This window comes from Rattus norvegicus, chromosome 10 (assembly GCF_021556685.1).
Source record: "Rattus norvegicus strain SHRSP/BbbUtx chromosome 10, alternate assembly SHRSP_T2T, whole genome shotgun sequence".
Classification (NCBI taxonomy): Eukaryota; Metazoa; Chordata; class Mammalia; order Rodentia; family Muridae; genus Rattus; species Rattus norvegicus.
This window is the reverse complement of record NC_141543.1, coordinates 25296246-25309922: the sequence shown is the minus strand read 5'-3', so window position 1 is coordinate 25309922 and position 13677 is coordinate 25296246. Positions and strand designations below refer to the sequence as shown.

The window sequence follows — 13677 nt, the reverse complement described above, 5'->3', positions numbered from 1 at the left end:
ATCAAGCCAGTCTTGGAAGGGATTGTCCATTGTCCTAAAACAATGTATTTACATCCAAGAAGATGGATTTTAGAAGCTTCTGCAAATCACTTCAGGTTTGCTCATCTATGAAGATTGAACATTCTTTTTTTTTTTTCTTTTTTCTTTTGTTTCGGAGCTGGGGACCGAACCCAGGGCCTCGCGCTTGCTAGGCAAGCGCTCTACCACTGAGCTAAATCCCCAACCCCGATTGAACACTCTTAATGAGAGATGACCAGACTGTCTTCCCCAGATGCACAGACATATACCTCTTTGCTTTTCAGAGTTGGCATCCTAAAAGTTTTACTAATGCATGCAAGTTTCCTGAATCTGAACTCGGGTTGAGCAATTACCCCAGGTTAGAATGATATGGTGGCAATTCTCTTGTGGTCAGAGCTGGGGCACTGGAGCTGGAAGCTATGGGTACAACCATAGCCCGGACTCAGGGCAAAGGTCTTCACCAATTCTTACACTCTATCTACATGCACAAGACCTCACCATTCCTGCACTTCTTAAGAATATGAAACTAGAAGTATTCATGGGGGATTTCAAACTTATTTTTAATTTTCAAAGTGCTGAACTTTTGCAGAGGGTGTGAGATGTTGGGGGAGGTGATCTAGTGACTAAACCTAGGCCTTCTGGATGCTAAACTCACTCCTGCCTTATTATTTCCCCGCATTAGTTGGAAGCGAGCAAGCTTCAACCATGAATGACACAAAGCTCTCCCCGACATCAGCTCAGCTGCCAACCTTCCCCCAGGAAAAGAGGATGCTGGTTAAATTTGATTTTTATATAGATGGTAAACTAGTGTTACCCATTCCAAACATTGTGTGGAAGCATTATAAATACACAAAACCATACTTTGTTTAGCTGTATTTTATTGGACAAGCCTTCAGTGGAGATTAAACAAAAGGATTGGACATTAAAGCTGAGAAATCTTAAGGAAACTGAATGTTCCACAGGTTCTATAAAATTACTGTTGAATAAGAACTTTAACCATGTGTAAAGCTCTTAACTGCCAGGAAGATACTAAGGGACTCACATTGCGCTACTTCTCTAAGTGATCTGTGGGCAAGGCAATTCTCCACCACTGGCTGAAAGTAGTCACTTGGGGACGCGTCCCGTATGTGATGATTCAGAATGGGAGTTTTTGTAAGGGCAATGCTGATGAACAGTTAGTCTGTGAACCACTGAGCCACAGAGGCAACGGAGCTCTTTGACATGGTAGAGGATGCATGGAGCCCAATGGCATGGTAGAGCATGCATGGAGCCCAATGATGTGGTAGAGCATGCATGGAGCCCAATGACGTGGTAGAGCATGCATGGAGCTCGATGACGTGGTAGAGCATGCATGGAGCCCAATGACGTGGTAGAGCATGCATGGAGCTCTTTGACGTGGTAGAACATGCATGGAGCTCTTTGACGTGGTAGAGCATGCATGGAGCCCGGTGACGTGGTAGAGCATGCATGGAGCCCAATGACATGGTAGAGCATGCATGGAGCCCAATGACATGGTAGAGCCTGCATGGAGCCCGATGACGTGGTAGAGCATGCATGGAGCCAATGACATGGTAGAGCATGCATGGAGCTCGATGACGTGGTAGAGCATGCATGGGGCCTGATGATGTGGTAGAGCATGCATGGAGCTCTTTGACGTGGTAGAGCATGCATGGAGCCCAATGACATGGTAGAGCATGCATGGAGCCCAATGACATGGTAGAGCATGCATGGAGCCCGATGACGTGGTAGAGCATGCATGGGGCCTGATGATGTGGTAGAGCATTCATGGAGCTCTTTGACGTGGTAGAGCATGCATGGAGCTCTTTGACATGGTAGAGCATGCATGGAGCCCGGTGATGTGGTAGAGCCTGCATGGAGCCCAATGACATGGTAGAGCATGCATGGAGCCAATGACATGGTAGAGCATGCATGGAGCTCGATGACGTGGTAGAGCATGCATGGGGCCTGATGATGTGGTAGAGCATGCATGGAGCTCTTTGACGTGGTAGAGCATGCATGGAGCTCTTTGACGTGGTAGAGCATGCATGGAGCTCTTTGACGTGGTAGAGCATGCATGGGGCCTGATGATGTGGTAGAGCCTGCATGGAGCCTGATGACGTGGTAGAGCATGCATGGAGCTTGATGACGTGGTAGAGCATGCATGGAGCCCGATGACATGGTAGAGCATGCATGGAGCCCGATGATGTGGTAGAGGATGCATGGAGCTCGATGACATGGTAGAGCATGCATGGAGCCCAATGACATGGTAGAGCCTGCATGGAGCTCGATGACGTGGCATGGTAGAGCATGCATGGAGCCCAATGACATGGTAGAGCCTGCATGGAGCTCGATGACGTGGCATGGTAGAGCATGCATGGAGCCCAATGACATGGTAGAGCATGCATGGAGCTCGATGACGTGGTAGAGCATGCATGGGGCCCAATGACGTGGTAGAGCATGCATGGAGCTCGATGACATGGTAGAGCATGCATGGAGCCCAATGACATGGTAGAGCATGCATGATTGCTTCAGTGTAAAGTTCTCAAACTGCCACGCATGGAACTCATGTGGGGATTTGCAACACTTACCGACATCTGGCAGACTCTGATTTACTTAGTATTGGGTACAGTCTGTAGGCATGAGGAGTTGCCAACTCTCTAATGAAGGTATTTATACGGTGCAGCAAGGTTTGGGAGCCACTCTCTTAGGACGAGAGCTGACCAATGACTTTTATGGGAGCAGAAGTGAAACCTAACCTTCTAACCAGGTTATGAAACAAATGAGATAGTATTTTTTCAAGCCCGTTTTCCCTACATTGGCTAGAAAACTCAATTTTTATGAACGGGGTGTCGTTTTCGAAAATTTTAACATGGCGCTGTTTGTAGGATGCATGTTAGCCCTTTTGCCAGGAATTCTATGGTGCGAATGATAGTCACACAAGATCTTTCCACAGTGAAGCACCTTGAGTCACACGTATATAGCGACGGCCATATAACAATATCTGTGATTGAACACATGCACAGCAGAGGGCCCATACAGTCAGGAAGGAGTTGAACAAGCATAGTCACCAAGTCATAGTGCAGCCATCATAAGGCCACAGTAACGCATTACCCATGTGTCTGAAGTGACGCTGGGGAAAACAAACCCATTCTGTCTGTCATATAAACGTATCACACATTCAGTTATGTACAGTGCTTAATATGTGATGATAATAATAAATGACCACATTTTGGTTTATGTATTTACTATAATACACGATGGTGGTTTGAATAAGTTTCGTCCCCATAGATTCATGTGTTCGAATGATTGGACATAGGGAGTGCCACTATAGGAGGTGTGGCCACTATTGGAGGAAGTGTGGCTTTGTTGGAAGAAGTGTGTCAGTATGTGGGTGGGCTTTAAGGTCTCCTATGTTCAGGCCCTACCCAATGTGAAAGAGAGGCTCCTCCTGGCTGCCTTGGAGAAACAGTGCCCTTCTGCCTCCTGCCGTTCAAGATGTAGAACTTTTGGCTCCTCCAGCACCATGCCTGCCTGCATGCTGCCATGCTTCCCGCCATGATGACAATAGACTGAACCTCCGAGACTGTAAGTCAGCCCCAATTAAATGTTGTCTTTCATAAGAGTTGCCTTGGTCATGGTGTCTCTTCACAGCAAACTAAGGCATACACTTTCTATAAGTATTTTGGAGTGCACTCCTACTTACTAAATAACAATGACGACAATAAGGACAGGTGTTGGAGAGCTGGTTACATATGCACACGCACACACACATACACACGCATGCACACACACACAGACACACACACATACATACACACATGCACACACACAGACACATACACACGCTGCACACAGACACACACACACACACAGAGAGAGAGAGAGAGAGAGAGAGAGAGAGAGAGAGAGAGAGAGAGAGGGCTCAGCAATTAGGAACACTGGCCAATCTTCCAGAGGTCCTGAGTTCAATTCCCAGCAACCTCATGGTGGTTCATGACCAGCTGTAAGGGTATCTAATGCCCTCTTCTGGCATGCAAGTGTACATGCAAACAGCACTCCTACATTTAAAAAAAATCATAAATAAATAAGTTTTATAAAACCCTAACAACAGGCTTCCGGACTGGGTGTGACTTGGCAGATGCACCAGCCTAGCACACACAAAGCTCTTGCTTCAGCCACCAGCACAGAAAATTAAACTGCTTGGAAGTTACTGAAAAACAGACTGCCCACGGCTCTGTGCATCACCTGTTCCCCGCCCTCCCTCTTCCTGAGACAGGGTCTCGTTATGTGGTTCAGGTGGGCCTAGACCTTGTAAACCTCCTGCTTCAGTTTCCCGAGTGCTGAGACCAGAAGCGTGTTCTAAAACTATTGACGTTACGTGCTGACATCAAGAAAGCACATCACACGATTGACCTGGGTGATGTAAGTTGCCTAACTGCACTCTGCGGTCTTCATGCAGTGACACAGTTAACACAGTTCTCTGAAGGTGTTTATACTGCTAAACAGTTCGTGACTGTAGATTCAAGAAAACTTGAAAACTACACACTGACTTAGCCAGAAGCCGTGCTTCTTCCCGGGTGGAGATTGCACCAACAGGGACATCTCACCACCAGATAGACACGAAAAGATGACAATGTCAGCCTCCAGCTCAGCTCGCAAGAAGACAAAGCACAGTGTGGGCGTTGCAAAGTTAAAAGCAGCGATAAGGGACAGCAACCTTTCTTACAGATTGCTAAATGCACACGGATCCTGGGACTGCTTGTCCTCTAATATTTAAAAGGTTACTCACCCTCAAGAGGTTTCTTAGCCCTGAGCTAACCCAGAGCAAAAGGAGCTTAACTTTAGTGCCAAAGCTCATAGATCTGAATTTGCAAAGAAGCACGCATTGTGGGAGGACACGGGCCCTTTCCCAGCTGCTTGGGAAATCTGAGCGCTGGAAGAAGATATGAATGTCAGAGAAGATACCTGATGAGTTCCAGAACTTCATTTCAGGGAACTATTTCACAAGACTGGCCAACTTATCGAAAACAGTCACATACAGCCAGCAGCCCACAGTGTACCGTGGGTGGTTGATGGGATTCATCTGCAATGAAGCAATGGTCTCAGCATCCTGCCAGGTAGTGGGGTTAAGTACAACCAGTAAAGAATGACCGGAGCAAAGAAATGAACACATCTACTTAACAGGACTGTTTAAAACGTTATCAACGAGGCAGGAAAAGGGAGAGTTTAGATGGTCCGCGCCGCCGTCCACAAAACAACGCTTCCTCGTTTTCATAGTGTGAGGAAGGTTTGGAAACAAAATAACATAATCATTTAGAAGTAAACTGACCTTTCTCTGTTATTTCCCACAGCTGTTTTTGTGCCTTTTTACTTACTTCATTGATCATACGGTAAGTCAGGGACCTTAAGGGCTCTGAAACGACATACTCAAATATTTTCTAGTTGAGAAAATGAACAGGACATACATCGGATTTGTTTGAAGAATGTAAATGAGCCGGTCATGACCTCGATAAAATATTAGAAAACTTTAAGTTCATTGGGTCAGCTCTTCTCCTAAAGAGATCATAATACACAGAATTGATATTTACACAGTGAGCCTATACCTTAGCCAAGGATTCATTGCTTTATGGGCCTTTCCAACAGAGCTAGTTTGCACACTACATTCTCTGCTATGTTGAAAATGCTTGATAGAGCTGGAAGTCCAGGCACAGTGATAGAGTGCTTGTCTGGAGTGTGAGGGACCCTGGGTTTCATCTTCAGTCTACCAAGAAATGAGGAAGGAGGGGGAGGAAAGGAAGAAGGAAAGAAAGGGAGGAAAGGAGGAAGGAAAAGAAGAAAGGGAGGATTGTTGGAATTGTAGAAATAATGTCAAAATATAAATTTTTAATGAAGAAATGTTGGTTTAAGTAAGGGGTACCTATATTGTTTTGATGAAGGAAGCAATTAAACTGCGGGGATCAAATGCCCCCACATACTTACTTGAGGTATAGACCAAAGGCTACTTATGTAAGCTAATTAATAAATGTTCAGCATATATATCTTTTGTGAGAAGCTTTGATCTCTCAGAGATCTAAGAGGTTACAGATTCTCATCTAAACGAATTAATCTGCATTTAACCTTAGTGATACATATTTTTAAAGTTCTTTCGTCAAACTTAAAGTCCTGTCCCAGTCACTATGACGATTACTGGGGAGTGGGGGGAACTGCTGTGAGCAAAATAGACAAGGCTCCTCTCTGGGTTCGAAGTCTCACGGTTTAGTGCTGAAGGCAGATACAAATTACCACAGACAATTCATGTTCTAAAGGGAAGGTGCTGGGTGCTATGAATCATACACAGGAGGTAAGCCCTAGGCTGAGAACCCAGGAAAGGCTCCGAGTGATATTTGGACATGGAAAAAGAACAACTGCTACTTACTGATGCTATGCTAGAAGCACTCCCTTGATTGGGTTCACAGCTGCCTGTTATGTTGGGTGCTTTTATTATCCCCAGGGGAATGGATGCTTAGGAAGGCTAGCCCTTGTGATGCAGCGTGCACCGCAGCGTCAGTGTTCAATCCACAACATCTCTTTATTATTTTTTATTTCTTTCTACGTTATAGCATCTACATTATAACATCTCTTCCTATATTATATTCTTATCCACTGGTCATCTGGCCTCGTCAGTGACAAAGGACAAGGCAAATGAATTAAATAGGAGAGAAAGACAATTCCAGTTGAGGTAGAAACCATGGTCAGGTGGCTAACATTGCATGTTTTTGGGGTGTGTGTGTGTGTGTGTGTGTGTGTGTGTGTGTGTGTGTGTACATGCACATGCGTGCACAGGTACTTGCCTAATCTAAGAGACACCAGCAAGTTTCACTTGCTAGGGACACGTCCCTCAGCATAATCTAGCTTCTACCACCGAAAGATGCTTTCTTCGCATAAAATATTTGCCAACACTGCCACCTAGTGCCAATAGGCAGGTGGTTACGAACTGAATTACAAAATAGTACTAGGTGCTTGCCTGGTAGAGAGCTGACTTCAATTTTCTTGTCTAATGCCTATACTTCCCAATGGTTTTCCCTATAAATAAAATACATCATCAGGCCTTTAAAGAACAATAGAAAAACAAAAAACTCAGAATTTCCAAAGTGATCATAACCAGAGGCATCACCATCCCTGATTTCAAGCCGTACTACAGAGCTATAGTGATAAAAACTGCATAAGAACACACAGGTTGATGGATGAAATCACAAAGACCCAGAAGTAAATCCACACACCTATGGACACTTGGGTTTTTGACAAAGAAGCCAAAAACATACAATGGGAAAAAGAGCATCTTTAACCGATGGTGCTGGTCTAACTGGATCTCTGCATGTAGAAGAATGCAAATAGATCCATATCCATCACCCCGCACAAAACTCAAGTCCATGTGGATCAAAGGCCTTAACATAAAACCAGATACACTAAACCTGATAGAGGAGAAAGCGGGAAATAGTTTTGAATGCATTGGCACAGAATTCAGGAGACGACTTCCTGAACAGAACACCAAATGATGCGGGGACAAAGATCAATCCTTAATAAAAGGGACCTCATGAAACTGGAACGCTTCTGTAAGGCAAGGGACACATCAAAAGAACAAACAGACCTGCCCCTAGAGGCATTGCAGGTGTGGCTGCTGTGTCCCAAGTGCGTCAGAAGGTGGCAGAGAGGAGAGAGGCTATGTTTATGCTCAGTGTTCTGACCGAGGAACATCTGATTAGCAACCTAACATTCCTTGAAAATAAAGGGGGGCGGGGGTTGAGATCATCACTAGTCCAGCGCCAGGGAACCTGGACAGGGAACTAGCCTGAGATCATCACCAGTGGCACCAGGCAGACCGGGACAGACTCTCTTGTTGACGTCTGAGGGCTGTACAGAACTGACCCCACCCCTCACCTGGGGCATCATGGGAGAGCTGTCCCAAAAGGCTGGAGGCAGGAATCCTAACCCCGCCCCTCTGCTACCGAGCTGTTGTACACAAGCCTTATTGGAGTAGGTGTGGCCTTGTTGGAGGCAGGTGTGCCTCATTGTGGAGGCAGGCTTTGAGGTTGTGTGTGCTCTAGCTACGCCCAGTCACGCAGTTTCCTTCTGCTGCCTGTGGATCAGAATGTAGAACTCTTGGCTCCTCCAGCACCACGTCTGCCTGCCTGCCGCCATGCTTCCTGCCATGACAATAATGACCTAAACCTCTGAGACTGTAAAGCAGTCCCAATGAAATGTTTTCCTTTATAAGAGTTGCCTTGGTCACAGTGTCTCTTCACAGCAATGAATCCCTAACTAAGACAGTGAGGTAACCCAAACCCAGAAAGACAAACGTGGTATGTACTCATTTATAAGGGGATATTAGTTGTAAAGTAAAGGGTAACCATGCTATAATCCGCAGACGGAGAGAAGCTAGGTAACAAGGAGGGTTCGAAGGAAGAATGCATAAATCTGTGAAGGGGAAATAGAACAGACATCGAGAGTGGATGGGGAAGGGTCCTGAATAGGGGGAGGGGCAGTGGAAACAGGAGGGACCAAGTTGGGGACAACAGAGAAAATACTGGGAAAGCTGAAAGGAATGAGGGGAGAGGATCACCTCTGGGATGAGCTGGAAACCCAGTGCAATGGAAACTCACAGTAAGCAACAAGGGTAACCCTAGCTGAGACCCCTAGCAAGGGAGGATATGAAGCCTAAACCAACTATCTCCTGTCATCAGGCAAAATTTCCACTAGAGGGACTGGGACACCAACCCAACCCCAAAACCTTTGACCTACAATTTATCCTGCCTATAAGTGTGCTGGAGTAAAGGTGGCACATAAATTGTGTCCGTGGCCAACCAATGACTGGCCCAGCTTGAGACCCATGCCAGGATTGGGAGCCCAACCCGAACACTGCCTGGAGGGCCAGGAACCAGAGGCCAGAGAGCGCAAAGACTTCGGGTAGAACCGAACGTAACCAGCAAATGAAGAAAAAGTCAGTGACACGATTCCTAATGATACTCTGCTCTACTCATAAATGAATGGCTAGCCCAAGGGTCACCCTGGAGCTTCATCCAGGAGCTGATGGGAACAGAGGCAGAGACCCAAAGCCAAGCATTAAGTGGAGCTTGGGGAATCCTGCAGAGGATGCAGGGGCGGGAAGAGATTGTAGGAGACAGAGGGATCAAGAACACTGAGCATAAACATAGCCTCTCTCCTCTCTGCCACCTTCTGACGCACTTGGGACCCAGCAGCCACTGCAATGCCTCTAGGGGCAGGTCTGTTTGTCCTTTTGACGTGCCCCTTGCCTTATAGAAGCGTTCCAGTTTTATGAGGTCCCATTTATAAATTCCTGATCATTGTCCCCGCATGATTTGGTGTTCTGGTCAGGAAGTTGTCTCCTGAATCCTGTGCCAATGCATTCAAAACTATTTCCCACTACCAAACACATTACCAAAACCCCTGACAGAATCACCTAACCTGAGCCCACAGTGGCTCACAGAGACTGAACGGCCGAGCAGACCCTGCAAAGGACCCTTGCACATCACAGTCGTGTAGCTTGGTCTTCGTGTGGGCCTTAAAACAGTGAGAGGAGGGGCTGTCTCTGACCCTGTTGCCTTCCTTTGATACCCTTTCTGCATCCAGGGTATCTTATCTAGCCTTAATAAGAGAGGAGGTGGTGAGTCATACTGCAACTTGGTATGCCATAGGTGGCTGATGTCCACGGAAGGCCTGGCCTTTTACGAAGAGAAACAGAGGAGGCATAGATGGGGGGAAGAGGGGAGGTTTGGGAAGGGGGGTGAGAGGAGAGGAGGGAGGGAAAACTGTGGTAGGGATGTAAAACACACACACACACACACTCAGAGAGAGAGAGAGAGAGAGAGAGAACTAGGCCATCTGAATATGATGCTGTCTTCTTAGGTAGCCATACTTCAGCCCACAACAAAGGGAATTAACAAAATCTATTTCCTTGAAAGTCCCAATGTAGAAAAAAAAAATCACACTACCTTGACATTCTTCAATCATCTTTCAACCAGTTTCTGTAATCAGGATGGTGAGTGCCTAGAGGTAAAGGTATACGGAAGCTGGAGGGCAGAACTGGCTATAAAGACTCCACTGGGTGGAACATGAGTGGAAAGGTGGGTTGCTTATAAAATACACAATGCTTCGGGCAGGGAAAAGAGCAAGTTAGCTAATCAACACGCTGTACTGAGACGGCATGACACTGCTGAGTGAAGGCTTCGTCTACTCAGACAGAAGCAGAACACAGCAGTCGGGCTCGTTGGGAGTTAACATTGGTGCAGGAAGAGACTGCGTGCCGGGCCCCACTCTCTTTATTACAATTAAGCAGCCGAATCCGCCTGCTTGGACAATTATTCTTTCTGATAACTGACATTGGGAGCTATGACAATTAGATTTCCAGTCTGTCTCATGTTTCTTATTATATCCGTTCTCAGCCTGTGGGTTGCAACCTGTTCGGGGCCAAATGGCCCTTTCATAGGGGGTCACCTGAAATGTTGGGAAAACAGATATTTACATTACAATTCCTAACAGTGGCAAAATTAGTTACGAAGTAGCAATGAAGTAAATTTATGGCTGGGGGTGGGGTCACCCGAACATGAGGAACTGTATTAAAGGCTCTCAGCATTAGGTTGAGAACCACCGTTAGGTCTTTATTACCTCTGTATTCCCCACAGGACAATCCCCATATCATGCACCCAGACAGTCATTCTCTTTGCTTTCGGCTATTCTACAAGCTTCAGTGAACACAACCTTTGTCATAACTCCTAAAACGTCATCTCTCAGTCCACTCTGTCCATCATGGAACTTTATCAATCAATCCTTGGTGTCTCAGAGTCCTGTACTTGTGTTTGCCTGGCCCCAACGAAGTCTAACTTACAGCCCTATTTAATGATGGGAGAACAAGGACATCAGAGACATTCTCTGGGCAAGAATCATTTGGCAGGTGTCTCTTCCACTAAACTGTAAACTTGTTGAGTACAGAGCCTTTCCTCTGTAGTGCCCTCAGCAATCATGAGATAGGTTTGCATTAAAATAAATGCCTTTTCAAGGCATTGCAACACCCCCCAGACCAGCATTTCTAACAGGTGAGTTAGTATGTCACACTGAATGGTGACGAGCTTGTTACAGCAACCAGCCTGCACTTGCATAACTATAGTATTAGGAACTTTAATGGAGACAACCGTGGATATTTTGTTGCTTCTCAGAATTCAGAAGCCTTTCCTATGCCCTGTGAACCCACTATCATGTGAGAAGGAATGCACCCTCTCTGATTTAAAGTGAAAATGACAGACACAGAAGACTCCGCCCCGGCCTAAACCTTTGGCATGTCAGGCATGCATGCGGACCCCAGTCTCTTTTGAAGACCTGTTCTTCTAACTACTAAAGAGTACAAGTTAATCTAGGAAGCGATCTAAAATCGTTTCACTTGCGACACCTAGTGTCCGGTGGTGGTACTGGCTATACTCTATCCAGGGCATCCCTAAACAAGGACTTTTAACTATGTCAAAAGGATAAAAACCACAACAGGTTTACTTTAAAGATGCTAACTGACTTTTATTTATGATGCTAAGTTACTGCATTCCTCTGGATCAGAAAACATTCTAACATCTCCTCTCAACAAGATCAGGAAGTATTTGCAGACAGGAAACAAGCAAGGTGGAGAGACTGAAGAAATAAAGTTTCATAGTTTCATAGATATGAGAAACAAAGTTATAAAAACAAGGTTTTGAGAAATACTTCTGGTGGTCAGGATGCCTATGACAAATCTGTGACCTTTCTGAGAGATACATCTGACGTCAGGATGCTCAGTGATATGAAATAAGTTCTGGTCAACAAGATTCTGACTAAGCTAATTAAACAAAAACAACTGTTCTCGGAAAGACCCCCCTACCCCTCCCTGTGGTAAATTCCGAGAACAACTGCAAGATGTCATCCTGACCCTGCTCGACTACCCAGTTCACCCCCACCCCCGCAAGGGATGTGCTAACTTAGCCCTTTCCCAGTGATTCTCCAAGACCAGGTTGGATGAGGAAAGTGACTAATTGAGCCGAGAACAGCCCCTTGAGCACGCCAGCCAATACCTGACCAGATCCTTTGTCCTGTGTACCACCAATGAGAATAGGCCAGCTAACCCTGTTGCTGAAATCTGCGCTCTGTAATGAATAAAAGTTGTGTGCTTTTTGGGTTCGGGGTTGCCTCTCCCTGCGTGGATGAACCACCCCATTTATGTGGATTAAAAAACCTCATGCTATTGCAGCGGTCACTTTGCCAATCTGTGCTCTGTGGGTGGCGCTCCTGAGGTAAGGCCACTATGGGGTCTTACAACAAGACCTCTTCAGCTCCCAGCTCAGCATCCACCTGATTTGAACTGTCTGGTCACTGAAGATGGTCTTGAAGCTCAGTTATTCATGTGCCAGTTAGCACAAGTGATTCCATATTGCTTTCATGTGGATGACCAGTGTAGAAAGACAAGCCCAAATCAAAGTTCTCCTATAAACTGTGTTTAACAATTACAGAGAGAGTGGCTTTTAAGACTCCGTGAACATGGTTCTCTCTCCCAGTCCATTTTTCCTTAGTTCTGCCATCTTCTAAGACCTTGCTTAGCGCCAGTGCATCTTTTGAATATCCAGACAAAATACGCTTTTCCTTTTACACAGCTCCTTCTATGTAGGGATATATATATATATATGGTTGGGGTTCAGGAGTCCCCCCAGAAACCACACAAACGCCAAGCTCAGTCAGACAGGGATGGTTTATTGAATGCACACCCTAAGACTGATCTATCAGGTCTGTAGCTCAGAATCTGGCAGCTGAGGCTAAGACTCTGAGAATTTCTCAGGGCAGGCTTATGAAGGAAAAAGTCACAATGAGCTCCTGTGTAGGTGCTGGGAGTGCTGCCCAGTGGTCAGCTCTGACTCAAGCCATTTCAGACATGACAGTTTGTGTTGACCTTTAATTTGATGGGTCCTATGTAAAGCTTTGTGGAACTGAAGATTAACAGTTGTCATACAGAACGTAACAAGGTATGTGATGGACATGACCTTGCCCTGAGGTAAGTTGTTTTTCTGTGTCAATGAATGGCAGGCAGATCACAGAGACAATGTGGAAGACTTGGCAGGCGTGAGGCAAAATGAGAAATGGTGTGACTTACCGGCTCTTGAATCAAAGAACGAAACAAGGAGTTCACAAAGATCTTCGTTACATGCGTTAACTAGTCATGACTGGCCAAGGCTAGAGGTTATCTTCCTGACTCCTGAGTTGAACAATCTGAGAATGGTAGAAGAAATAGGATTTGCTTCATTTAATCTTTCTCACGATTATATCTGCTTGACAGATCACTGTTTATCTTAAAAACCAGCTCAGTCCTTTAAAGTCTGGTCTAGCTCCATCAGAAATACCGGTCTATAAGTGAAAAGGCAGGAGGTCAAAGGCTATGGTACATCAAGATATTAAAATTTAATGGAGACATTCAACTCTACCAAATGCAGGAAAAGGGGAAAGTAAACACTGACCTCTGGACATTGAAGGTTAAAAATCAACGGGGTACAGTACAAGTTTGGCCTGCATGATAAAACAAGGAAGCAAACAAATAAAAACAAAACAAACAAACAAACAAAAACCCGCTGGTGATCTGTCAAGAGACAATTCACTATA

General features: G+C 45.6%; 1 non-coding gene and 2 pseudogenes across 2 annotated transcripts in view; 1 reads left to right on the top strand and 2 right to left on the bottom strand.

The window, feature by feature from the left end:
* Positions 1 to 7978, bottom strand: part of LOC148002810 (histone deacetylase 1 pseudogene) — a 55177-nt pseudogene extending 47199 nt beyond the window's left edge. The window contains exon 1 of the transcript XR_015631160.1: positions 7936 to 7978. The product of XR_015631160.1 is annotated as a histone deacetylase 1 pseudogene (transcript). The remainder of the gene's footprint in view (positions 1 to 7935) is intronic.
* Positions 7645 to 7772, top strand: LOC120095444 (small nucleolar RNA SNORA17). Its single transcript, XR_015632507.1, has one exon. It is a non-coding gene; the product is annotated as a small nucleolar RNA SNORA17 (small nucleolar RNA).
* A 1187-nt stretch (positions 7979 to 9165) lies between the features above and the next one.
* On the bottom strand, positions 9166 to 9279 carry LOC120095454 (small nucleolar RNA SNORA17; annotated as a pseudogene).
* Positions 9280 to 13677: the final 4398 nt, after the last annotated feature.